This window comes from Pelobates fuscus, chromosome 3, assembly GCF_036172605.1.
Source record: "Pelobates fuscus isolate aPelFus1 chromosome 3, aPelFus1.pri, whole genome shotgun sequence".
In the NCBI taxonomy this organism is placed as follows: Eukaryota; Metazoa; Chordata; class Amphibia; order Anura; family Pelobatidae; genus Pelobates; species Pelobates fuscus.
In genome coordinates this window covers 278,703,070-278,729,447 of record NC_086319.1, presented here as the reverse complement: position 1 = coordinate 278,729,447, position 26,378 = coordinate 278,703,070, and the positions used below count along the sequence as shown (strand labels likewise).

At 37.9% G+C, this 26,378-nt stretch overlaps 1 protein-coding gene across 2 annotated transcripts in view; it reads left to right on the top strand.

The window, feature by feature from the left end:
* LRRTM4 (leucine rich repeat transmembrane neuronal 4) overlaps positions 1-26,378 on the top strand; it is a 504,939-nt gene that overhangs the window by 39,472 nt on the left and 439,089 nt on the right. The gene's annotated exons all lie outside the window — the stretch shown is intronic.

The following is a 26,378-nucleotide window of genomic DNA, read 5'->3' as shown; positions in this document are numbered from 1 at the left end:
GTTTATTTGTATAACAGTGTGTGCATCTGAGTGTATGTGCCAGTGTGTGTATGTATCTGAGTGTGTGTATCTGTATGTCAGTGTGTGTGTGCTAGTGTGTGTATCTGTATATCAGTGTGCGTGCTAGTGTGTGTATCTGTATGGCAGCGTGTGTATCTGAGTGTGTGTGCTAGTGTGTGTATCTGTATGTCAGTGTGTGTATCTGAGTGTATGTGCTAGTGTGTGTATCTGTATGTCAGTGTGTGTATCTGAGTGTATGTGCCATTGTGTGTATATTTGTTTGTGTGATTCAGTGTGTGTATCTTTGTGTCAGTATGTATGTTTCAGGGGGGAAGCGCACACGGAGGTCGCGGCGCAATAGCTTGTGAAGTCACCTCCCTGAAATGCATTTTTGCATGTTGGGATGTCTGGTTTAGGTGTCCAGTCCCCTTGCCTGCATTAAAAAAAGTGATTTTACTTATTTTTCTTCCAGCCCCGCGCAGGCCTCATTGCGACTGGCCTCGTCTCGCTCCACCTTCTTGGCTGAGATCACCAAATTATAGGAAAGCTTTGGGAAGCTATTGCACTTGCGCTGCAAAACGACACACTGTGCATATCATAGCTAGGCATTAGGACAGGGACACTGCACCCAGATTTTGTTGAGAAAACATGGTCTGGGTAATGACAGTGTCCCCTTAAGACTTTTTTTCAGCCTACATTACACAAACTAAATATGTAACTATGCATGTGAGTAACCTCACACATTTGAACCTCATTGTTTCATCACGAACATCATTTGTGTCATTAAAATATGACAAAACAGTATATGCATGTTTTTTAACTTTCATTTTAGTTTTTGCAGTTGACTGCTCATTCTGTTTCACAAGCATCTTGGGGTGTTGTGTTGGGCTTTAGTTTTTCACATTGATTTACATGCATTGTTTAGCATCGAGAAAAAAAAGATGTAGTGGAACCTTAACCTACTATTCTGCATCTAATTATTAGCAAGGAGTAGAAATAGAAATAGAGTGGGTGTTAAGTAGTTTCTGAGCTGAACACGTACAAATGAGGAATCCTATATGTCTTATTTATTTTTATTTAGAGACACAAAGTTCTACAAAGAGCAAGTAATACTTAGCAATTTAAAGGATCACTACAGGGTCAGGAACACAAACATGTATTCCTGACCCTATAGTGAAAACCCACCATTTAGGTGGCTTGCTCCCCTCTTAGCCCCCTCACAATGGGTTAAAACTCACCTTACTTCCAGCTCTCCACAGGTCAGCCGGGGAAAGCATTGAATTGGCTAAAATCGGCAAGGAGGTGCTGTTTTTGCCAATCAGCACCTCCTCATAGAGATGCATTGAATCAATGCATCTCTATGAGGAAAAGTCAGCATCCCCATGCAGAGCGTGGGGACGCTGAACGGCAGGGCTGCCTAATGTGCAGCACTGAGCCAGGAAGTGCCTTCAGTGGCCATCTGAGGAGTGGCCACTTGGAGGTGTCCCTAGGGGCAATGTAAACACTGCCTTTTCTCTGAAAAGGCAGTGTTTGCATAAAAATGCCTGAAGGGAGCTATTATACTCACCAGAACAACTACATTAAGCTATAGTTGTTCAGGTGACTATAGTGTCCCTTTAACCTCTAAGGAGCTTTACTGTTTTATCCACCTTCCTTTTATGGAGTGCACTGTTTCATTATAATGTCCTATCACTTTATACACAGTGAGGTTTAATAAGTCTGGACGCTTTATTGATGCTCTTCAATGTTTTTATCAAAGCTTATAAATTGAGTTTTATAAACTTTGAATAATAAAAATAATATTGGTAATTCAACTGGATCAAATGTCTGGAGTACATTTTTTAACAAATTCACTATTCATTTAGGAGGGAGCATTCATTTCCTCATTTGCAAGGTGGATGCACACACAAGTGTTTGTAGGTTTATTTGCTTTTTTATGAAGTCGTCAAATAAAGAAATGTATTTTCTAACCTTCCATTTTCATTTAGTTTCAAGAGATAAAAAGGTTTGTTTTTGGTTTTTAACCTTGACCCTGTACTGTGTGGATTTACACAACTTAATTTTCTAGTTTCCTGTTCAAAATGTTGCTAAAAAGATCACGTGGCATAACTATTGGAACAGTGATCTGTAAACAGCAATGTTTTTAAAACAGTTTGAGTCATGGCAGGGCTACTTGTTCCTGGCTCTAAATGAAAGTGAAAAAACTACATTAAAATCTATATTCATTTGTAGACAAGTTCACAGATATCTAAGTTTTTGACTCAACCACTGCATTATATTGAAGATTGGAAGTTAGCAAATGTTGTGCCCATTCACAAGAAAGGTAATAGGGAGGAGTCGGGCAACTATAGGCCAGTAAGCCTTACTTCAGTAGTGGGGAAAGTGATGGAAACCATGTTAAAGGATAGGATTGTTGAACATCTAAAAACACATGGATTTCAAGATCAGAGACAACATGGGTTTACTTCAGGGAGATCATGCCAAACTAATCTTATTGATTTTTTTGATTGGGTAACTAAAATTATAGATCAGGGTGGTGCAGTAGACATTGCTTACCTAGATTTCAGTAAGGCTTTTGACACTGTTGCACATAGAAGGCTTATCAATAAACTGCAATCTTTGAGTTTGGATTCCAATATTGTTGAATGGGTAAGGCAGTGGCTGAGTGACAGGCAACAGAGGGTTGTAGTCAATGGAGTATATTCGAAGCTTGGGCTTGTCACCAGTGGGGTACCTCAGGGATCTGTACTTGGACCCATTCTCTTTAATATTTTTATTAGTGATATTGCAGAAGGTCTTGATGGTAAGGTGTGTCTTTTTGCGGATGATACTAAGATATGTAACAGGGTTGATGTTCCAGGAGGGATAAGCCAAATGGCAAATGATTTAGGTAAACTAGAAAAATGGTCAGAGTTGTGGCAACTGACATTTAATGTGGATAAGTGCAAGATAATGCATCTTGGACGTAAAAACCCAAGGGCAGAGTACAGAATATTTAATAGAGTCCTAACCTCAACATCTGAGGAAAGGGATTTAGGGGTGATTATTTCTGAGAACTTAAAGGTAGGCAGACAATGTAATAGAGCAGCAGGAAATGCTAGCAGAATGCTTGGTTGTATAGGGAGAGGTATTAGCAGTAGAAAGAGGGAAGTGCTCATGCCATTGTTCAGAACACTGGTGAGACCTCACTTGGAGTACTGTACACAGTACTGGAGACCCTATCTTCAGAAGGATATTGATACCTTAGAGAGAGTTCAAAGAAGGGCTACTAAACTGGTTCATGGATTGCAGGATAAAACTTACCAGGAAAGATTAAAGGATCTTAACATGTATAGCTTGGTGGAAAGACGAGACAGGGGGGGATATGATAGAAACATTTAAATACATAAAGGGAATCAACACAGTAAAGGAGGAGACTATATTTAAAAGAAGAAAAACTACCACAACAAGAGGACATAGTCTAAAATTAGAAGGACAAAGGTTTAAAAATAATATCAGGAAGTATTACTTTACTGAGAGGGTAGTGGATGCATGGAATAGCCTTCCAGCTGAAGTGGTAGAGGTTAACACAGTAAAGGAGTTTAAGCATGCGTGGGATAGGCATAAGGCTATCCTAACTATAAGATAATGCCAGGGACTAATGAAAGTATTTAGAAAACTGGGCAGACTAGATGGGCCGAATGGTTCTTATCTGCCGTCACATTCTATGTTTCTATGTTCTATGTTTCTATTATTCCACCATACCAGATAAAGACCTTTCATATCTCCGATTGCCTTCGAATTACCTGGTAAAATAATTTTTAAACCTATCTTACTGAATTAGATGTAAGGAAGTATGTATTATATTTGATGTAACAAAAACTAGAAAATGGCCTAGCAAAATTCTGTTTGCATTGACACAGCTCCCTTAAGGTAGAATTATTGTTTGTTCCTGCTGTTGGTTTGATTGCAATTCAGCACACATCACATGTTCTGCTACTGTAGGACTTTTAATAACAAACTTCACAGCTCCGAAGAATAATAAGGAATATAATAATAATAATAATAGCAATAATTCCTTCTGATTAGTAAAGAAATTAAGTACAACATATCATATAGTGGAGGGCTCTTTGTACTTATCAGTGAAATAGTTGATAAAATTAAAAACAAAATCTGCATAGTTTTATTTGTCTAAATTCAGGGCTCTGGACGTATAAATTCAGTGTAGGAGAAAATTCATCGAAATTCAACTTTGGAACACACACATTTGTAAATAAATCTCTACCGGTTTGCCCCAAATAATGTCACATCATTGCGCAAAGTAAACAAATGTTCAGTCTACCTGAGAGGCAAGAATGTTCTCATGTGAATTAGAAAAACTGCCTTCAGGACTTGTCCATCTACAAATGATGGCATAAAAATAGCGAGTCACTAGGGAGGGTAAGACGCATGGGCCTTTGTAATAATAATTCATTTTTATATAGTGTTTTAATTCCCGGAGGGAACTCAAAGGATATTTTTACAGTACATTCTCATATTTAACTAAATAATCAGCTGATTAATTTCTATCACTGAGCATATAGTGACTCTTTTTATCACAGTAAAAGCTGTTTGTCATGTGTCATTTTATCAACCTCACCATACTTAGTGTACCCTAACAGGAACGGGACCTAGAGAACCTAGACTGAAGACTGAATGTGTTTTACATTTGGTGATTTAACCTACAGAGTTGGTTAATAATAAGAGCAATGATAACACATAACAATATTCTTGGTAAGTATGAAATAAAACCCTTTGTTGTATGGATATCAACTATGTAAAATATTTAAACAATGTGTTTACAAAGCAAAAGTAAGAAAAAAACTATAATTAAATTTCCATTGATATATTTTAAAACAGCACGCAAAAGCTACAGATCTCTTGTTTGAAGCCTTTGCAATCCCCTTCTCACCCCTTGTAATCCAGCCAAAGTGCGTTAGGGGTCTAGAGCAACCTTTAAAATATAATAGAAAAAAACTCTGTAATATTTCAATGTGCTTAGTGGAAACGTCCTGCATTAAAGAAACACTGACGGTCTATACTAAGGAAAAAATTTAAAGTAAATTTCAAATTTATGATCAAAATAGCTGAACTGGGAAAAAAAAATATCTAAGATTTTGGTTTAATATTCTTGGTGAAGCTTTTAAAATGATTTAATATTTTTTGGATAAGCTTTTGAAATTATTTATCTATTCTCATAGGCGTTATTTATGACTTCTGCATACAAATCATTTGAAAAGTTGATACAAAAATATTAAATCATTTCTGAAACCTTATCCAAAAATACGATTTTAGTTTGGCTTCTGTAGCCCTAAAATCACTATGAATTCTCACTTTAGTAAATAACCCTGTAAATGTGTTATTTTTGAGGGCCTTTACTCACGAATCAGTGTAAGGCAGTCATATATTTTTGCAAAAAACTAATTATTTTTTCACTAACCCATGCCCCACAACTATTCACACTGGACGTGCATGCTAAAATCAATAGTTTATAGAGGATAAAATGCTATGCATCATTAAAAAAATGCAATATAAATGTAAATGGCTTATGTCTTATGTGTGCTCGCTCCATCCACCCATCTATCCATCCACCCACCCACCCATCCATCCATCCATCCATCTATCCATCCACCCACCCACCCATCTATCCATCCATCCATCCATCCATCCATCCATCCATCCATCTATCTACCCATCCATCCATCCATCTACCCACCCATCCATCCATCTACCCACCCACCCATCCATCCATCCATCCATCTACTCACCCATCCATCCATGCATCCATCCATCTACCCACCCATCCATCCATGCATCCATCCATCTACCCACCCATCCATCCATCCATCTACCCACCCACCCATCCATCCACCCACCCATCCATCCATCTACCCACCCACCCATCCATCCATCCATGCATCCATCTACCCACCCACCCATCCATCCGTCCATTCATCCATTAAGTTTAATCTATCTAAAAAGAGGACTTAGCAGTATATTGTAATTATGGGAACTGGCACCATAAACTGATCACTGTATTGTAAGAAAATCACAACACAACAAAACGCAGAGATGACTGACCAAAACTAAAAAGAAAATAATTGGCATAATAAGAGCACAATACAAAGTTCTTTGTGGATATCAAATCTACTTATTTATTGTGTGGATACAAAATATCTAAAATATTTAGACAGTAACTGTAACAAAACAACAGAAAGAACAATCATTTTCCAAATCTATCTTATTGTTCGGTGGAGAAACAATTGAGGATTCTCCTACAGTGATCTTTATATTTGGCGGTACTGGTGATACATTGCAATAATTTGCAATACATCCACCTATTATGATTAGTGATCTGCTGGTTCTAAGGACTTCACTTTGGACCTGTTTTGCATATATTCTGTGTTTGATGGTTTCCGCTATAAGTGAAAATGTATCACTGGATGGATGGATGGGTGGGTGGATGGAGCGAACACACATAATGGAGACACTGGGCTATCGCAGTGGGCTAAGTCCCCCACAAATGTAGCTGGCAATACCATTGATCTTATTTTCTCTCATGAATGTACAATCTCTAATCTCTGCAACACTCCATTTCGCTCTGCATTAGATCATCACCTCTTAATATTTACTCTCAATAGTCCCCTACCCCCTCACCCTCAACCTAACCCCCCTCAACTAAGAAGAAATCTGAATTATATTGACCTCAGCAGCTATTGGCAAATATTGATTCCCAACTTCTATCCATCCCTACTTTCTCCTGTCCCTCACTAACTATCTCCTCATATAACACTACCCTCACCTCTGCCCTGGATGCTGCAGCCCCGCTCAAAACATTCACCTTGAGGAGAACACGCCCCAACCATGGCAACTAAATTAACATGCTACCTGCAGAGATGCTCCCGTTCTGCTGAATGCGGCTGGAGGAAGTCACGCACCCAGTCAGACTTCCTCGACTACAAATTCATGTTGCACTCATGTAGCACAGTCCTTGCTCTTGCCAAACAATCATACTTTTCCTCCCTCATTAGCTCATGCTCCCACAATCCCAGGCGTCTTTTTAATGTCTTTAACTCCCTTCTTTCCCTGCTGTGGCCACCCCCCAAACTAACCTTACAGCCGTTAGCTTTGCATGCTACTTTACCAACAAGATTGAACAGCTAAGAAAAGAATTCCCACCACCTTGCCCCTCTCTTTCTAAGCCACACGTAGATTATGCCTTTTCTACCCTTCAGACTTTCTCCCAAGCTACTGAACAAGAGGTGGCTGTGCTTCTCCTTTCCTCTCACCCCACCACTTGCCCGCTTGATCCTGTCCTGTCTCACCTTAACAGATCTCTTTCCTCTTGTCTTGTGCCTTCCTTAACACACATCTTAAAAAAACTATCCCCTTCTAACTATCGTCCCATATCCCTGCTTCCCTTTCCTCAAAGCTTCTAGAAAGACTTGTCTTTACCCGTCTGACTTGTTTCCTCAATTCCAACTCTGTCCTTGACCCTCTTCAGTCTTGCTTCCACCCCCTGCACTCAACTGAGACTGCTCTCTTATTAAAGTCACAAATGACCTAATCACAGCTAAATCCAAAAGGGCACCACTCCATACTAATTCTTCTTGACCTCTATGCTGCCTTTGACACTGTTGACCATGTTCTCCTTCTCTAAACTCTTCAATCACTCGGTCTCTGTGACACTGTCCTCTCTTGGTTTTCCTACTATCTCTCCCATTGCTCATTCAGTGTCTCCTTTTCAAATGATACCTCCTACCTTTGTCCTGTCTCTGTTGGAGTCCCCCAAGGCTAGGCAGCAGTGTTCCTTTAATAAGGAAACCACAATTAAATGTTTCAATTGGTAGAGTCCTGATCACAGAGCTGGACAAAGCTCACAGTTACTGAGCTCTAGATACAATACCATGACTTTTGGTGTTCAACATACCCCTGGTTTTACATGATGAATTTGGTCATTGTACATCACCTCTGATTAAACCACTTCCTGAAGAGAGTGGTCTTACAGTTCAATAGCATTCAGTGGTTGGTGACATAATGCAGAATTTGATCTTTAAAGTGTATAATAAAGGGGAGAGAGATATTAACATCTCTTCAGAACTTGCAGAAAAAAAAACAAGGTTAACTGGACACTTCATGCTTGCATGGAGATCTTGATTGAAGGTCATTTACCTGATGTTGAAGTAGGAAGTTCAGTGAAGGGCATTCAATACTGCCACATATATCATGTACATGTTTCTTTAGAAAGTGTTTTTACTGTCAAACCTATTTGTGATGAACTAAAACATTTAAAATGCAAGCTCACTGGGACTGATAGAGTTCAAATAGGGGAAGAAGTAAAAACTGAGATAGAATTAATACTTAGAGACCAATATGGGAATAAAATACAAAAGCTGTCCGCTTCCTGAGTAAATTCTCTGGGTGTTTCAGGAAATAATCTTGACAAAACCAATCTAAAAATGACTTACTGTGAAAACACACATAACATGATAGTTACAGTAGTAAAAATTCTTATGGGACCACCAGGAGAGAGAGAGAAATCTGCTTTGCGTGCTGTTCTTTTTCAAGTTAGTTAAAGCTAAACCTTGGTGCTGGTGTGTCAGAGAGGCTTGGTCTGATAGACTTGCCAAAAATAGGGTCAATAGATGTTGTCAGTGGGGAGCCAATAAAAAGGCTGCTAATAATTCAACACTGTGATAACTGGGCAATCCATCTAAAGAACCAAATATAGAATTGATGTGGCTATATGATGGAAGGTTAGTCAACAACATCCTCAACAGACTAGCAATAGTGGCCAAATAAATATGGGGTTTTTTTCACATTAAATGCACCAAACGGAGTGTGCAATTGCAGTGTAAATTTATGTATTACAAAAGTACTCTGGAAAGCCATGTAGTGAAGCTGAATATTATCCTAGATCCTGAAAACCTGCACGTGTTGTTGAATTTCACCCTAGAGCTGAATTAGCAGATGGAAATTTCTATTCCAGTTTTTGTGGTTTGTCTTGTCTGTGAAGATGACAACATCATTAAGTATCTTTACCCAGCTGACTGTCCATGACACTACAGAAGCAAAACCACTAGCTAATGCAACATCGTTCCTTTGCAACAAATCTAGAGATAGAGATAAGGAGGGCAGTGTTTATATCTGGGCTAAAAGTTTGTACAATAATAATAATAATAATAATATTAAAGTCAAATCTAGGTTAAGAATCTGTAGCAAAAAACTGAGAATATGAGTTAAGAATATGTGGCCCAAGATTGTGGATGAGCATAATAATGTATCTGGGTCCAATGTGAGAGGTAAATCATTTTTAAGCTTGTGTAATATATAGAAGATGGTACACAGATTCCACAGTGCAATGCCAATAGATAAACATAAAGCCAAAGAAGCGTATCTAAACAGTGAATTAAAGAAATATCAAAATTAGGTTGTACAAATTGATGCTGTGATAAAACAAACTATGTCACAAAGAGAATTCCTACTGAATCAGCCTAAAAGGGCATGTTTCCCCACTGTGCTTGATATGTTGATATCTTAGAAACGTTTGCTCATTTAGCACTAATTGAAGATTCTGAAGTTTCAAAAGTAATTTTGTGGCATCTCCCTGGTCACATGGACTGTGTGGTGACCTTGACTGGGCCATCATCAAGTGCTTCCTCTAGATTCCATCTATCAGAAGAATCTCCCAGACTAGGGAAGGCAATTACTACACATATATAATGGAAAACTTGCATTAAACCAATGGGTAATTTAGTATTTGCAAGAGATCTGTCCAGAAAACACTGATCATAGTCAAAACGTTTTTGGATTGCTTATTATAGAAGTGTTTATAGCGTTTGAAAGCTGCTATTGAAAGTTTTTTTTTTTTTTTTTTTTTTGCTCCTTACCAATGATAAGGAGCTCAAATGCACATCACACAAATAGTATGTTTGTTTTCAATATCAAATATGTAGATAGAATCTACAGGTGTATCCCAAAAATATTTTCCATTATTAGCGTTACGTTATTTTTTGTTTTATTTTTAAGTTATTTAACATTAGAAGTCATTTGTGTTTTATCTGTTTAAATACATGTATACTTTTCTGGAATGTTACCTAAATGTTGTTTTTTTTGTTTTATTTTTTACCATATATTTAGAATGATATTAGAGGTCTTGCAAAAACCTCCACTTTATTTGTATTACACCCATTTCGTTAGTTTGGTCAGGCGATTGGAATTTAGATTATTTTAGATTAGTAGTTTTTTTAATGAATAATCTTTATTCAAGATTTTTTACATGCGTAGTTTATTTAAAAAAATGTAAGTGTAAAAGCATAGAGGTTACATTGTATTTCAACAGCATTTTAACAATAGAGAAAGAAAAAATACTGTGGTACATAACATCTTTTGAGGGCAATCATTTGTTTAGAATGGAGCACCAAATCAATGTTGTAACAATGTTTTATGGTTGTTATCTTGGAGTTACAAAATGTACGTATCATTTGATAATTTCTCCTTTGAGTAAACCACGTCATGTGCCAACTAAGAGATGGGAAAACCAAATAGAAAAAAGAGAAAAAAAGGAGAAAAGAAAAGGATATATGTGATGTAGTCTTTTGGGAGATAAGAACCAGTGAAATCATATGTTTCTACTTGTTTCCAGATGAGTTATACTGAGGTGTGCTGTCCAGTTATTTAGTTATGTTATGTTCTTGGGGTAACGTTTTGCTGCATACCTTTAGGGCATGCCATGTGTAAATAATGGAAATAAATAAATAAATAAGGAATAATATAAATAAATAAATAAAGAATAAAGCTCTACTTCTCCAGAAGATTCCATCACAGTCAAAAGATAAAATAAAAAAGTTAGGACTAAAAGTACGGACTTTGTTGCATGGATTTTTCCTACACTTGACAAAGTTTGACAAAACAAACATCGGTTCTTGGCAAACTAAGTGCCAGGACCTGAAAAAGACTAGAGGACCTGAGAACATTTTCCTGCACCCCACAGCCACCTCACTACAAACAGCAAAATCACCATCGGGCCTCTTTGCAAAATATGCAAAGACCCCAGAAGGTGACAGAGCCACTTTAATTTATAAACTATTTCTGGAACGCAGTACAAATGTGCATAGCGGCAACGTTTATTAAAAATGTTATAGAACGCAATAAAAAAATATTTGTGTATATCATTTGTCTTGATTTTCAAAGACAAAATGTTATGGCATTATACCTTTTAAATTTGAAAAGGAATGTTTTATGAATAAAAATTCTTATGTTCCAAAAAATGTATTTGCTTTTCTCTCTCATGTTGAATCTCCATTTTAAAGAGGTTTATTATTATTTTGCTAACATTTTTATTTTTTTGTTTTTATAATATTTATAGCCCTAGCTCCCCTGGTAGCTTGATAAATTCCTTCTAGTTTTGAATCTCCACTCTTGCCAATGACATAGTGTTTCTGCAGATGCATAACCATTCCAGGCAAATAGCAGAAGCATTATTGAAACAAGAACCAAGATAAATACTGCAAGAGCCGAACCATACAGCATCCTGTATGGGCATCTCATACCTGTTTGCTAACCAGAGAATATAAACAGCCTCTGCAAACTCAAAGACAAATGTTAAATCAATAGTCTGTGTGCTGGAGTGCCGACCACATTTATCCCTGGCTAAGACCTTTGACTTATTAATCTCATTGCCATGGCACTTCACAATATGTTATTCCCAGCAAACATCCATGCATCACTATCTGTTTATGTGAATTTCTGCTCGGTGCAGAATTTGGCAACACAGAAACACTAGACGTGATCTGACATAACAATGAGGAGCTACATACCACCGGAGCCAGGCAGGATTGATTGTTTAGCTGTCTGAGAATCGTAGGAGTCATAATGCAAAAAAATCTTCATTTTCAAAGTTCCAGTCCCAAATCCTGTACAGCGCTTAGATACACATTAAAGAAAAATGATAAGAAATAAATGTGTATATATATATATATATATATATACATATATATATATATATATATATATATATAGTCAACACAGACAACCATTCTCACTGCTTAGCTAAGCTAATAATTCCTCGTTATTTAACAGAATTGAAGAATTTTTTATTTTGTTTACCACTGTGAATACATATTTATTCAATAATAGACTTTATAATTTTGCTTAATCTATTTAGGAATGCAACAATTACGCTTAATCGCAAGTTCCAGAAGGCGATATATTTAGGTGATAAGCTGAGAGCATACTATATAAATATATAATGAGAGAATGAAGCAGTATTTAAATACAAGTTAATACTATTCTTTATAAGGTATCCCCAAAAGAATATGAAATTGCTTGTTTTCATTTGCATAATCGTTAATGAGACTCCAAAAGCATTTTAATCCATTATTTGTTTTTTAGTCTAGGTATTAGTGTTATTGTTTGTTGCATTCAATGTTACTTGGTCAATTCATCAAGGATCACTAAAATAGAAGTTATTTGTATAACCAACACGTTCATAAACAATAATTCTTAATTCACTAAGAGCAAATTAGGTGTAAGTGGCAGCATTAAAGAAATTGAATAATATTACGTCAAATATTATTATGTTCATCATTAATGTAAATTATTATCAGCTCTTATGTGTGTTCAATTTATTTTTATGCCAAACAATAGATCTTTCATCCAGAGGGAAGTGCTCTGACCATCAATGTGTGAGAGAGGGGAATAGCAACAGTGATTTTAGCAGAGTTCTAATTATTATATTTCCCTAAAAAAACAAAGTAACTGTATAAATATACATAGATTTATGTTAAAGCAATATATTATATGTGGAAGTACATTTTTATTTAAATTTGCTCTCTGTATGCTACCATTCCCCGGTACTTTCATATTCACTAAGAAATAAGTAAAGATGCGCTATATTCCATCTATTTTACCTGTCTTTCTACTGTAGGTGGTGTAATTTGGGATGAATTTAAATCATTGCCATAGGCTTAGATACATTTTTTAATAAAGTGGCACTGTCAACTACCAAATTTAAAGGTAAACCTCCCAACTGTTGACATACAAGTTGTCGTGTTACCTTAGTTACTCTATGCAAAGAGAGTGGCACCTTAAAAGTTTTATATATTCAATGAATGTATCATATAAACAGATTTCACACACATCACTTTTTAGATTGTATACCTTTTCAAAAATTAAAAGTATAAATATGAGCCACCAGTCAACAGGGAAGTCTAGCATAGGTTCTAGATCTAGTGAGGTCTTAGGCAAAGTTTACAAATCCCCTCACCACCAAGCCCCATAATAATTTTTTCAATTCCCTCCTCATAGACTCACTCATATTCTCTCTATCACATAACCTTGCCAAGAGTCCTAAGTAAACTACCCCTATCCCCAGTCACACTAACCCACTCCCCACAATATGCTCATCACCCCATATGTCTTCCACCCCTGTACCTTTTATCCTTTTATTACCATCAGCCCATAAACAACTCACTGCTTCCCTGAAACCTCATAAACCCAGGCACCAGTCACATTTCCCCATGATACCCTCATGATATCTAGCCCTAATTAACTCAGCTCTATAAACCCTATCCCATCACCATAATCACTTCACATAAATAATCCCCTCAACATCCACAGTTCCAACCACATTGCCTCATCCCACCAATCACATTATTTACATACCTCAGCTCTATAAACTCTATCCCATCACCATAATCACTTCATACAAATAATCCCCTCATCATCTACAGTCCCAACCACATTGCCTCATTCCACCAATTACATTATTTATATACGCCCCTTTGCTCCCCCTCAGCCCTCATCACCCAAAGCCCCAATAATACCAACCTCAGCACCATAGTACCCTTATCATCTGCAACACTCAAATCACATGAATCTCAGCCTCAAAGTATCCATATATATCACCATATATTTGACAATATGTCACCATAAAAACATGCCATTCTGTCATTCAGTCCAGTTCATAACAATGCTTATGGACTGATGGCTCACCACTCGTCGCTGTGTCAGTCTTTGAAATTCTTCTGAAATAATGTACAATGTTGGTGCACTTGAAGAAGAGGGAGTCTGGGCAGGAATCACTGACACAGAGCTATGCTATTTGACTCACTCCCATGAGAAACATAGAATGTGACGGCAGATAACCATTTGGCCCATCTAGTCTGCCCAGTTTTCTAAATACTTTCATTAGTCCCTGGCCTTATCTTATAGTTAGGATAGCCTTATGCCTATCCCACGCATGCTTAAACTCCTGAACTGTGTTAACCCCTACCACTTCAGCTGGAAGGCTATTCCATGCATCCACTACCCTCTCAGTAAAGTAATACTTCCTGATATTATTTTTAAACCTTTGTCCCTCTAATTTAAGACTATCTCTTCTTGTTGTGGTAGTTTTTCTTCTTTTAAATATAGTCTCCTCCTTTACTTTATTGGATGTATTGCCACTCTCTCTGATGCAATGTCATAAATTTTCCGAGGACAACATCCACTAATATGGCAAAGGACAGTTTCAAACACGGCCATATAAGTGGAACGCACGGTGGAACGCACTGTGGAACGCACTGTGGAACGCATAATGCTAATGGAGCCGAAACCGGAAGTGACTATACCCGGAAGTAAAAAAAAAAAAACGAAGAGGAGGCTTGAAACACAGGACATCTCCGTTCCCATGGAAATTGCCCGCGAAATACAAGCCTGAAGCCCACAATTAATAAAGGTATATAAGCAGGAAGGAGTCCACAATATCTTCTGAACATTTTTTCCAGCTGAGGAAGCCAATTTGGTGAAACGCGTCCTGGATGAACAGTGAGCAGACAGAATTGCTTTTTGGACTATAAGCCACTAGTGTTATTTTATCTACATAATATTTTAAAGTTACATGTTATATAAATTTTTCCATAATAAATTACATATATATATTTTTCAAACTTATGGCTTTTATTTCTACCTGCTTTAACAAAGAAGGAATGTGGTCCTTAACCACATACACCTTATGAAACGAGCCGATACATTGGCTCCGGGTTTGTGAGTATATCTACATTACCTCGTACTATACCTTCTATATATATAGACTGTACTACGCTATATGTTCCCTCCTATACCCATTACCTAGGACATTGCACCTGGAGAAAACTTGGACTGAAAGGAGGGTGAGGGTCGCCTCTACGGACCCTAAGGCGCATATACCTGAGCTAGTGTGATAGCTCTTGAAAGTGTGAGTTAGTAATCTACGCACTCCCTTTTTGTATTTACACTTTGTATACAGGTTGCACTATGTTCTGTATATTTGTGTTTTTTGTTTAAGGTTACCCTGAATAGAGTGATACTACTCATAAAAGTATATGAACTTTTAAGGTACAGTTAGGATTCCTTTCTATTATTTCTGTATATCCACTATTATTAGAGCGCTACACCGGATATCCCTTCTACTTCCTCCTTTACTGTGTTGATTCCCTTTATGTATTTAAATGTTTCTATCATATCCGCCCTGTCTCGTCTTTCCTCCAAGCTATAAATGTTAAGATCCTTTAACCTTTCCTGGTAAGTTTTATCCTGCAATCCATGAACCAGTTTAGTAGCCCTTCTCTGAACGCTTATCCCTCCTGGAACATCAACCCTGTTACATATCTTAGTATCATCAGCAAAAAGACCTACCTTACCATCAAGGCCTTCTGCAATATAACTAATAAAAATATTAAAGAGAATGGGTGACACAATGACACACAATGAGTGGATTGCAGTGGCAAGATAGTAAACATTATGGACAAGGTGAGAGGCACCATTTTGCATGATGCCTTAGGTGGTCACCTACTTGGCCTAACGATGGGACAGCTCTGATAACATAAGCAGAAACAAACATAAAAACAAACCTTCTGAAAATTATATTAAATTATTTAATTTCCCTGAAATTACTGTGGTATTTGCTGTTTGGACATGCATTAAAAAGACAAAAACCTGAATATATTTCCCTGCTAAACACATCCTAATTAAATAGAAATTCATGTGGAAAACGGTTAATCCTTTATGGAAATGAAGTACTATTCATTCACACTTGAGAGGGTTTATGCTTTCTATTTGTTCTGGTTTTTTTTTAGAACGTACACATATTGAGCTTATTTTCATGTATTTACTTACCCTTTATGCATAAACCACTTTGCACAATTAGTGACTTTACCTATATATTTTATATTTCAAGACCTTTCTACAGCAAGGCAGCATTGCTATATTCAATGCAGCCTATTACATTGTGATATATCTTGGTTATGCATGGCCAGTGTAATATTTTATTACAGATATATTATTATTATTTCATAATTATGCACATAGGGTATGGTATACTAATCTATGCAATAAGGTGTCGACAATATTAATAGTCTCCTTAGCGGTCTGAGAGATTGTATAATTAAACAAAAAATTGCATTTAAGGAGATAATAATTTAGCATGGTAAAAGTAACTTAAGGGAGCACTCTGGTTACCTTAACAATGTTATCAAAATAAAGTGGTCATGGTGCCAAGAGTCCCCAGGGCACTTTCTTACTTGAAGGAGTTAAATCCAAAAGTTGCCTCCAGCACCAGATCTACAGTTCCCCCACCGGTATCCAGCTTCTGAAATTGAGTGGAGTACCACCGTGCAGTGACACTGCTGTTTGGTTAGACAGGTCATCTGTAAACTCTAAGCCAATCAGTAACTCCTTATTTTCTGAATGGGGTGCTACTGAGCATTAGCTGACTGCTCTAGCCAATCCGTCCGCTCAATTTCAGAAGCCGGATTCTGCTGGGGGAGTGGCAGATCTGTGCCTGGAGGTAAAAAAAAAAAAATAATAGAAGGATTGGATACATAAATGGATGTATTATAATTAGTTCCATGATAGCTAGTTTGAAAGGAATTTTTAAATTAATTTATTACAAAACTACTGAACTTATTTTGAAAAATGCAGCCACAACATTTCCCTGTGATTGTTAGGCTTTAAATATGCTTTTCTGTGTGTTTTACTTAACATTAGTTATGATTTTATAGATACAATATAGTTATAGTCTATTTTTATGTATTCGTGGGCCAAGTTTTATTTATATACAGAGACAATAACAAGATCAATATTGACAATACACTTTATGTATACACCTTTACAATCCACAGCTGCTAGAAGAATATGGAAGCTTGGAGCTTTGTCAACAGAACCTTAGAAACATATAAAAATAAAAATATTCAGAAAGACAAATCGTGCTCCTTAAACTTACAGACAGAAGAAGAGGATAAGGGAGGAAACAGCTGTATTCAGGGATTTGTTTTGCTAGTTTGATGGTGATGTTGCTTTGGGACATGCTTGTTACATAGACACTTATAACCATGTTTATCAAGGAAGAACAGATACTGTTTTAGAGTAAATGGTATTACATCATGGCAGACTAAGATTGGTACATGTTAGTAAAAATGTCATGTCTGTTGCACCCCCTACGAGGATTTTGTAAGGTATCCCAGATTATCTACAAAGAAAATGTGCATGCTTTTTGATGGATTTGAAGGTCAGATGTTATAAGGAGTTCTTGGGAGATGTGTAAGGTCTTTCAGATTAGGTAAGGTCTCCAAGATTATCTACAAAGAGTATGTTTTATGGATTTGAAGGACAACATATCTGAGGAGTTAGTGGCAGACATTTAGGGTCAATGCAATTGTATTGGTAAAGGTCTGTCAAGCTTGTACCAAACTATCTATCTGACATTTTTAGAAGCGAGCAGTAGATTGTCCCCTGTTCATGGTTTATCTTATATATTAGCTATCTGGTTAAAAGAACATTTTTTAGAAGATAGCACTGCATTGCCCTCAGGTTATGATTTATCATAGATTATCTATCTGAACAAGAGAACAGCTTTAGAAGATAGCAGAAGATAGCTCTTGGTCATGATTTATTTTATAGATAATAATGACTTCAGACAAGATGTTAACATCACCTGGATTTTGACTCCCACACACGTTGCAATTTACAATTTAAATAGAAGTTGCTGCATCTATTAATAGGTGATGAATAAAACTGAAAAATCGATTTACGTATAGACAATGTTAGTGACAGTGATGCTTTAAGATATTATGGGCAAGTCAAACGCATAACTAGTCTGAAATATACCAAGTTATAACTACTGTTTAGACATTTATATCATGTTTTATTTCCTGATTTAATTATTATCTCATCCACCTCTAAAAATGTGAGTAGGCATTATTCAGACAGCACATTCTGAGAAAACAAATATCTGAAAAAGGGAATGCAAGTAGCAAGATTGCTAAAGATTGTCTATACAAAAGAAAATATATTATTATTATTATTTATAAACCTGCTGTAAACACCAGTTGTGATTTTGATATCGAATTTATTTTAAAATGTGCATTCTTATTTCCAGACATTTGAATTAAAAAAGTTACAGATTCTAATGTATCTACCTGTTCTTGAACATATTAATAGTTTAGGTTATGTCTATTTTCTTTTAATTGTGTTATTCATTACATGACAGTTCTACATGAATATACCGTATATACTCGAGTATAAGCCTACCCGAATATAAGCCGAGGCCCCTAATTTTATCCCAAAAAACTGGGAAAACTTATTGACTCGAGTATAAGACTAGGGTGGGAAATGCAGCAGCTACTGGTAAATTTCTAAATAAAATTAGATCCTAAAAAAAATATATTAATTGAATATTTATTTACAGTGTGTGTATAATGAATGCAGTGTGTGCGTATGTGTGTGTGTATGTATGAGTGCAGCGTGTGTGTATGAGTGTGTGTGTGTATAAGTGCAGTGTGTGTATGAGTGCAGTGTGTGTATGAGTGCAGTGTGTGTGTGCATGAATGCAGTGTGTGTGTGTATGAATGCAGTGTGTGAATGCAGTGTGTGCAGGGCCGGTGCAAGGATATTTGCCGCCGTAGGCAAAAAAAATTTTGCCGCCCCCTCCCCCCCCATATGTCCTGACTTCCCCTCCTCCTCCCTCAGTGGTCCTTACCTCCCCACCCCCGTGTTCCTTCACCCCCCCCCCAGTGGTCCTGACTCACCCCTCCCCTAGTGGTCCTTACCCTCCCCTCCCCTCCCATAGTGGTCCTTATCCCACCCCTCCCTCTCATAGTGGTCCTTATCCCCCTTCTCCCTCCCATAGTGTTCCTTATCCCCCCCCATCCCTCCCATAGTGGTCCATATACCCCCCCTCCCTCCCATAGTGGTCCTTATACCCCCCTCCCTCCCATAGTGGTCCTTATCCCACCCCCTCCCATAGTGGTCCTTATACCCCCCTCCCTCCCATAGTGGTCCTTATACCCCCCTCCCTCCAATAGTGGTCCTTATCCCCCCCTCCCTCCAGTAGTGGTCCTTATCCCCCCCTCCCTCCCATAGTGGTCCTTATACCCCCCTCCCTCCCATAGTGGTCCTTATCCCCCCTCCCTCCCATAGTGGTCCTTATCCCCCCCTCCCTCCCATAGTGGTCCTTATCCCCCCCCTCCCTCCCATAGCGGTCCTTATACCCCCCTCCCTCCCATAGTGGTCCTTAACCCACCCCCTCCCTCCCATAGTGGTCCTTATACCCCCCCCTCCCATAGTGGTCCTTATACCCCTTTTTTGTTATTATTAATTTTTTTTATTATTATTATTTTTTATTATTATTTATTTTATTTATATTTTTTTTTTCGTCCCCCCTCCCTGCTTGATATATGGCAGGGAGGGGGGCTCTCCTTCCCTGGTGGTCCAGTGGCAGTTCAGTGGGGGGGAGAGGGGGGCTGGCAGAGCTGTAACTTACCTGTTCTGCAGCTCCTGTCAGCTCTCTCCTCCTCTGCGCCGTCCGTGCAGCTCCTTCTATCAGCTCACACTGTAAGTCTCGCGAGAGCCGCGGCTCTCGCGAGACTTACACTGGGAGCTGACCGAGGTGCTGAACGGACGGCGCAGAGGAGGAGAGAGCTGACAGGAGCTGCAGAACAGGTAAGTTACAGCTCTGCCAGCCCCCCTCTCCCCCGGTCTGTATTATGGCAATGCAAATTGCCATAATACAGACCTTGACTCGAGTATAAGCCGAGTTGGGGTTTTTCAGCCCAAAAAATGGGCTGAAAAACTCGGCTTATACTCGAGTATATACGGTAGGTTTTTTTTTTCTTTCTGACTAGCAATTGTAGGAATGCAGATCTCCATCACTTGCTGCTTTCTCCTAAAAGAGGGCATAATCACTGTGGGGTTGAACTAAACGAAAATTGACCCGGGCTAAAGACCTGTTGTGCCGTGAGACTATGAACCCACATCACTTGGTTTCTACCTTTGCATATTGTTCTCTTCATATTCTTTCATATTCCATATGAAGGCTAGGGAACTTTTTAATGAACATAGCAATTTTTCTGGAGTGTTTGCTTTCTCTATCTGTCCTCGGAACCCTACTGGGTAACTGCATCTTCTCAAGTCACAGGGAAGGTTTCGTCAGCTTAACCCTTTGCTTATTATGATCTATTTGAAACAGGTCAGATATCACATAAGTCTCAGGATTATACACTAAACACTGGATTTTGTCCGAATGGACAAAATCTGGTGAAAATGACAGAATTCTGACGACAACGGCAATTCTTTTAATTGCTAAAGCCAAATACGGTCGGAATTCAGTTGGGCTGAATTTGCACTAATGACCAGATGCATTTAATATCTAGATTAAAATCAGCGTTTTCACATCCAAATCCTATAGAAAGCCATTCAGCGTAAGATTCACAAAGCACTGTTCACTTGTTCACATGCTTTTTGCAAATGAATTGATCATTTAAAGTACTATTTACCCACTAAAGTGAATTCAAAGTGCATTTTATATTTAAGGTTAAAATAGATGAAAATGGAAAAATCAGCTATGCTTCCAATGTGGCTAATCTGGCCTTAAATTTGAAATTTCAATTTAAATTCTGGATGATTCTCAATTTAGTGAATAACCCTGTAAGTGTTTAAATCTTGGTTGATATACTCCTTCCCACCTGAACATGGTATTCCACAGAATGCCCACTTACCTCAATCTCACAGCAACTAACACTTTCTCCTTCACAGATGACAAAATCTTACAGATGTTTTTTTTTCCTTTTGTTTGTGACTCAATAGATAATGCAAGTTCGCTAGGCTTTTGTGAGACAACAACTTTATCCTCAATCTCCCAGGGAATTATGCAAATCAGTAAATTACTTATGCATAGATTTTTAACTTATTATGCGTGATGTCACTTTCCATGGCATCCTCATTAATTGTGGTGATAGGTACAGAGCTCTGATAAACTGTCAAAAGCTGAACTTATCGACAATCATTTGTCTCGTGCTGAAGGCTGTAGCCTGTATCAGTATATTTTGAGATTTAATTAAAAATAAAAGGTCAATTTAACATGTTTAACTTCACATAGGAGTAACACATTGATAAGTATGGAAAAGTAAGTCATGAGTCGAAAATGGAAACCGAATATTTAATGTAAAGTTTTTTCCTCTCAAATATTTTAAAGGGAATATGAAAACCACAACAGGTGTTTGCAAAATTGAGAGCAAACATACATATATTTAAGGATTATTTCAGCTTACTCCGAGACTAAATCCTTCACTGCCAAAACCTTATAAACCATTTGTTAAAGTTTAAATTTTTCATTTGCATTGCAAAGTGATGTAAAACTAAATTTAGCCCATAATGCTCTGCTTACCATTGATCGCTTGCCTTTACCATTTTCTGTTTTCAGTTTCCGCATCCTATTCTGTCTGTAAGTATGTTTTATTTTATTTAATATTTCAATAAAAACTGTTCCTAATCAGACATAGAATGTGTATGGAAGAGACATTTTGTTCTGTGTGTAGTGGCCACATGGAGCAGAAGGCGCTGTTAAGATACAAATTTAGCCCACATTGAGGGACATTGACTAAATGGGAAACCTTGAATAATTTATTTTCGCTAAGAAATTCACCGACAATTTAACTTAGTAAAAATTTACAAAACCAAAGAAAAAATGTAAGGAACTGATGAACATATGATGATATTTAAAACATACAACATTTGAAGCTATGTGCTCCAAATGTGTTAACCTTTAATTGATTAAAAACACTACAATAAATTAATTTAAAAAAACAAAACTAAATGCTACACTAAATTTTTACCAGATAGATTTATGGTATCTCTACTCTGCTGCAGTTTTCAGAATGTTATACATAGTTAATAGCTACTATGTAGGGAGCTAATATACACAGCCCATCATGATTTAAACATCACCTGATGTCCATTCGGATGGCTATGTAAACCTTCTTCTTCATCTTTATCTGAGTTTTTTACTCTTGGTCGACCACTGAAACATTTCTACAACAACCTAAAGGAACACTATAGGGTCAGAAACACAAAGTGTATTCCTGACCCTATAGTGTTAAATTAACTATGTAACCCTCCTACCCCCTTAAAGCTAGTAAAAGCTGTCTTTATTTTCAGAATTGATAATCTCAGCCATTCACAATGATGATCTCGGCCAGGGAGGTGGGGTGGGGCAGAGCCAAACACCACCCTGGCCAAGCAGAATCTACTCATATAGATGCATTGAATCAGTGCATCTCTATGAGAAAACTTCAGCGTCTCAATGCAGAGTCTGAGTGACTACCACTAAATATGTTTCAAGGCAGAACAACAACATTAATCTATAGTGTCTATAGTGACTATAGTGTCCCTTTAACACTTCCTTGGTTCAGCATGGCTTTTGTCCAGCTAATATTATATGATTTGCTTTGTACTCTGTAGTATTCAATGTCATGGTCACTTGAAGCTCCGGGCAAAAATGGCAGACCATTGCATATCTCTTGGTCTGAAGACTTGTTTTGACTATTTTTATCCCAGAATATACTTGCATTTCGATTTCTTCTTAAGACACTGGAAATACAAAAAGAAAAATCTGTTAAAAGAGGAAATAGAAACAGTTTTCTAGAATCAGACAGTTGAGGGATTGTAAGATACCAATTATAGGAGGAGCAGTGAGAGGAATGAAACTAGTTAAAAGAGGAGTTCTGTGGAAGAATATTACTTTTCAATTTATAAAGCATGTTCGGAATTCAGCACTTTGCTCCAGTAATCAGATAGCATAAAGTCAAAGTGTAATTCTAATATAAATGCAAGTCAGAAAAAAATGAATGACTTTTGCTTTTTATATCGCGGAACAGATTGTGGTGCGTGCAAATGTTTTCGACACAATTACAATAAAGAAGAAGAAAAAAAGCAGAAACCATTAGATATAAAACCTTTTTGCGTCTTTCATAGCAGGGTAGAATCCACAGTGAACTACTCTGAATAACTGCCCAACTGGGAAATACAATCTGTATCCTGCTGGACATAATTATATGTGGACACATACCTTTCTCCCAGACTATGATCAATTTCTGTCTGTATTTACTGTCTATTTAACGATGCACCATGCTCTTATTATCTCAGGAACATTAATTTTCAGTTTTCAAAACTTCATACTGCATTTTCATTGTTGTTTGCTCTAAGTGTGTTTTTTATGCTTTCATTTTTATGCTTTTTTTTTTTTAAATGTGCTAATGAGCAAATCTGAAAGGCACTCTGTTAAAAACAGTTTATACTCACAGTTCTACCCTCATAATTATGAATATGCCAGACAACTGTAGAGAATTGCTCCCTCACTGTCTGGCAAACAATAGATATTATCGGAAAAATGTTGACACATAAAGACTTTATACAATCTGGCTCTAGACAAAGAATTGGGAATGAGTATCCATTGTCACCCAAGTCCCTCTAGAATAAAACTCCTACTATGCTCATACAGTCAGTTTTATAGAAACGGAGACAAAAAAATGCTGAAAGCGTTTCTAAATGCGGCATATTTGGGAAGGTGAGATCATGGGTTAGGTCAGGAATGAGATGGACTCACTTACCTCGTTTGGCAACACCGGTTCCAAGTTTAGGCATTAATGACAAAACACCAGTATTTCGAAATCAGCATAGCAGCACTCTTTAGGCCAGGTGGAAACTTTTTATGTCTTTGTTACCAGCTATATTTGAACATGCCTAGGTCTAAAATGCTAGCCACTCGTGGCTGTTATTGTAAAATACTATTTTGTGAAAATAAAAACATCAGATGATCACAATTATCTTGATAGAAAAGTTTTATACCCCTCAGTGAATACACCTTAGGGTTGGCATGGGACTTTTGGTTAAAGGACCACTCCAGTCCGCTAAAGCTCTTCAGCTTGCTTAAATGCTTTAGTTAAGAAGGTTGTTCTCTCATTTTTAATCGTACAAAAAGTTCAGATTTCAATAGAAATTGGTACTTTATAAACTTAGCATGTTACAACCCCTGGCTGTCAGTCAAAACATCTGGCTCAGTTACTTCCTGCTTTGGTTAGCTCAGTGGAGCTCCTGCCTTGCAAAGACATCTCATTGAACTGCATTGGGAAGTCTGTGATCGCTTTAATTAAAAAAATCTACTAACCAGTGAGTTTTATTATGTATATAGATTTGGGCAGTAGAGTTTCCATTTAAGTCCTGGCCATTTATAACATAGCTCCTCTCAATCATACACGTTTAACCTTCTAGAGTGATGCAATCATCATCATTAAGGTTAGATATTTCTCAGTTAAGTCCCTCAAAGGAAGTTATATCTAGAGCGCTGGACCAGCATGTCTAGTCTCATTATTTAATTGAGAACATGTGGCAGCTGCTCATTGGCTACATGATGCAATCTGAAGATAAAATAAGTTTAGAATTGATAACATACATAGGAGGCAGAAAAATGTGAGGATCTCATGCTAGACAGAAGGATTATTAAAATAAGTATGACGGATCAGGGGGCTTAGTGACCATAAGGTAGAGCTACCTATAAGATGTGGTACAATATACTGTCCTAAAAGGCATAAACAATTTTTATCTTATCAAAGTGACTAATGACCTAATCTCCGCTAAATCCATATTAATTCTCCTTGACCTCTCTGCTGCCTTTGACACAGTTGATCATGCTCTCCTCCTTCAAACTCTTCAATCACTCGGTCTCTGTGACTCTGTCCTCTCTTGATTTTCCTCCTATCTCTCCCAACGCTCATTTAGTGTCTCCTTTTCCAAGGATACCTCCTCCCCTCGCCCTGTCTCGGTTGGAGTTCCCCAAGGCTTTGTCCTTGGTCCCCTTCTATTTTCTCTTTATACAGCCTCTCTTGGAAAAGTTATTGCCTCTTTTGGATTCAACTACCACCTGTACGCTGATGACACTCAGATATACCTCTCCTCACCAGACTTCCCTGCCGTCCTGTAATGTGTCACTGCTTGCCTCTCTTCCATCTCTGACTGGATGTCATCACGCTTTCTCAAACTTAACCTCTCTAAAACTGAACTCCTTGTCTTTCCTCCTCCTAATACTGAACCTCCTCTCTCACTCTCCCTTCAAGTCAGTGATATCCACATAAGTCCATCCCTACAAGCGCGCTGTCTTGGCGTCATACTTGACACTGGTCTCACCTTTGAGTCTCACATCCAGTTTGTTGCCAAGTCCTGTAGGTTCCAACTCAAAAACATAGCCCGCATCCGCCCCTTTCTTACGCAAGATGCTACCAAGGAGCTTGTCCATGCTCTAGTAATTTCCCGCATGGATTACTGTAACCCTCTCCTGATTGGTCTCCCCAAAAGCTGTATTGCCCCACTACAGTCTGTAATGAATGCTGCAGCTAGACTGATTTTCCTCTCCAGTCGGTCCTCTCACACCTCGCCCCTCTGCCAGTCCTTACATTGGCTCCCTGTATCCTATAGGAGTCAATTCAAAGTGCTAACCCATACATTTAAAGCACTGAACAATTCCAGCCCCTCTTATATCTCTTCACTGATCCAGAGGTATGCCCCTCCTCGTACCCTCCACTCTGCCCGCGACCACCTCCTGACCGCTGCTCACACCCGTACGGCCAACTCGCGCTTGCAGGACCTCTCATGGGCGGCTCCACTCCTATAGAATAACTTTCCTACTGCCATCAGACTCTCCCCTAGTCTTCAATCATTTAAGAAGGGCCTAAAAACCCATCTCTTCAGGAAAGCGTATGGCCTCCCAGAGTAATCTCTCCCTTACATACCTGTCTCTTTCTCTCTCCTATGGGACAGTGCTTTGCTCTCTTCTCCAGCTCTGCTTCTCTCCTACTTGATATTTCCTATCCTAATGTTTCTAATACCCCACCTCCTATAGACTGTAAGCTCATTTGAGCAGGGTCCTCTTCAACCTATTGTTCCCGTAAGTTTATTTGTAATTGTCCTATTTATTGTTAAATCCCCCCTCTCAAAATATTGTAAAGCGCTACGGAATCTGTTGGCACTATATAAATGGCAATAATAATAATAATAATAATAATAATAGACAG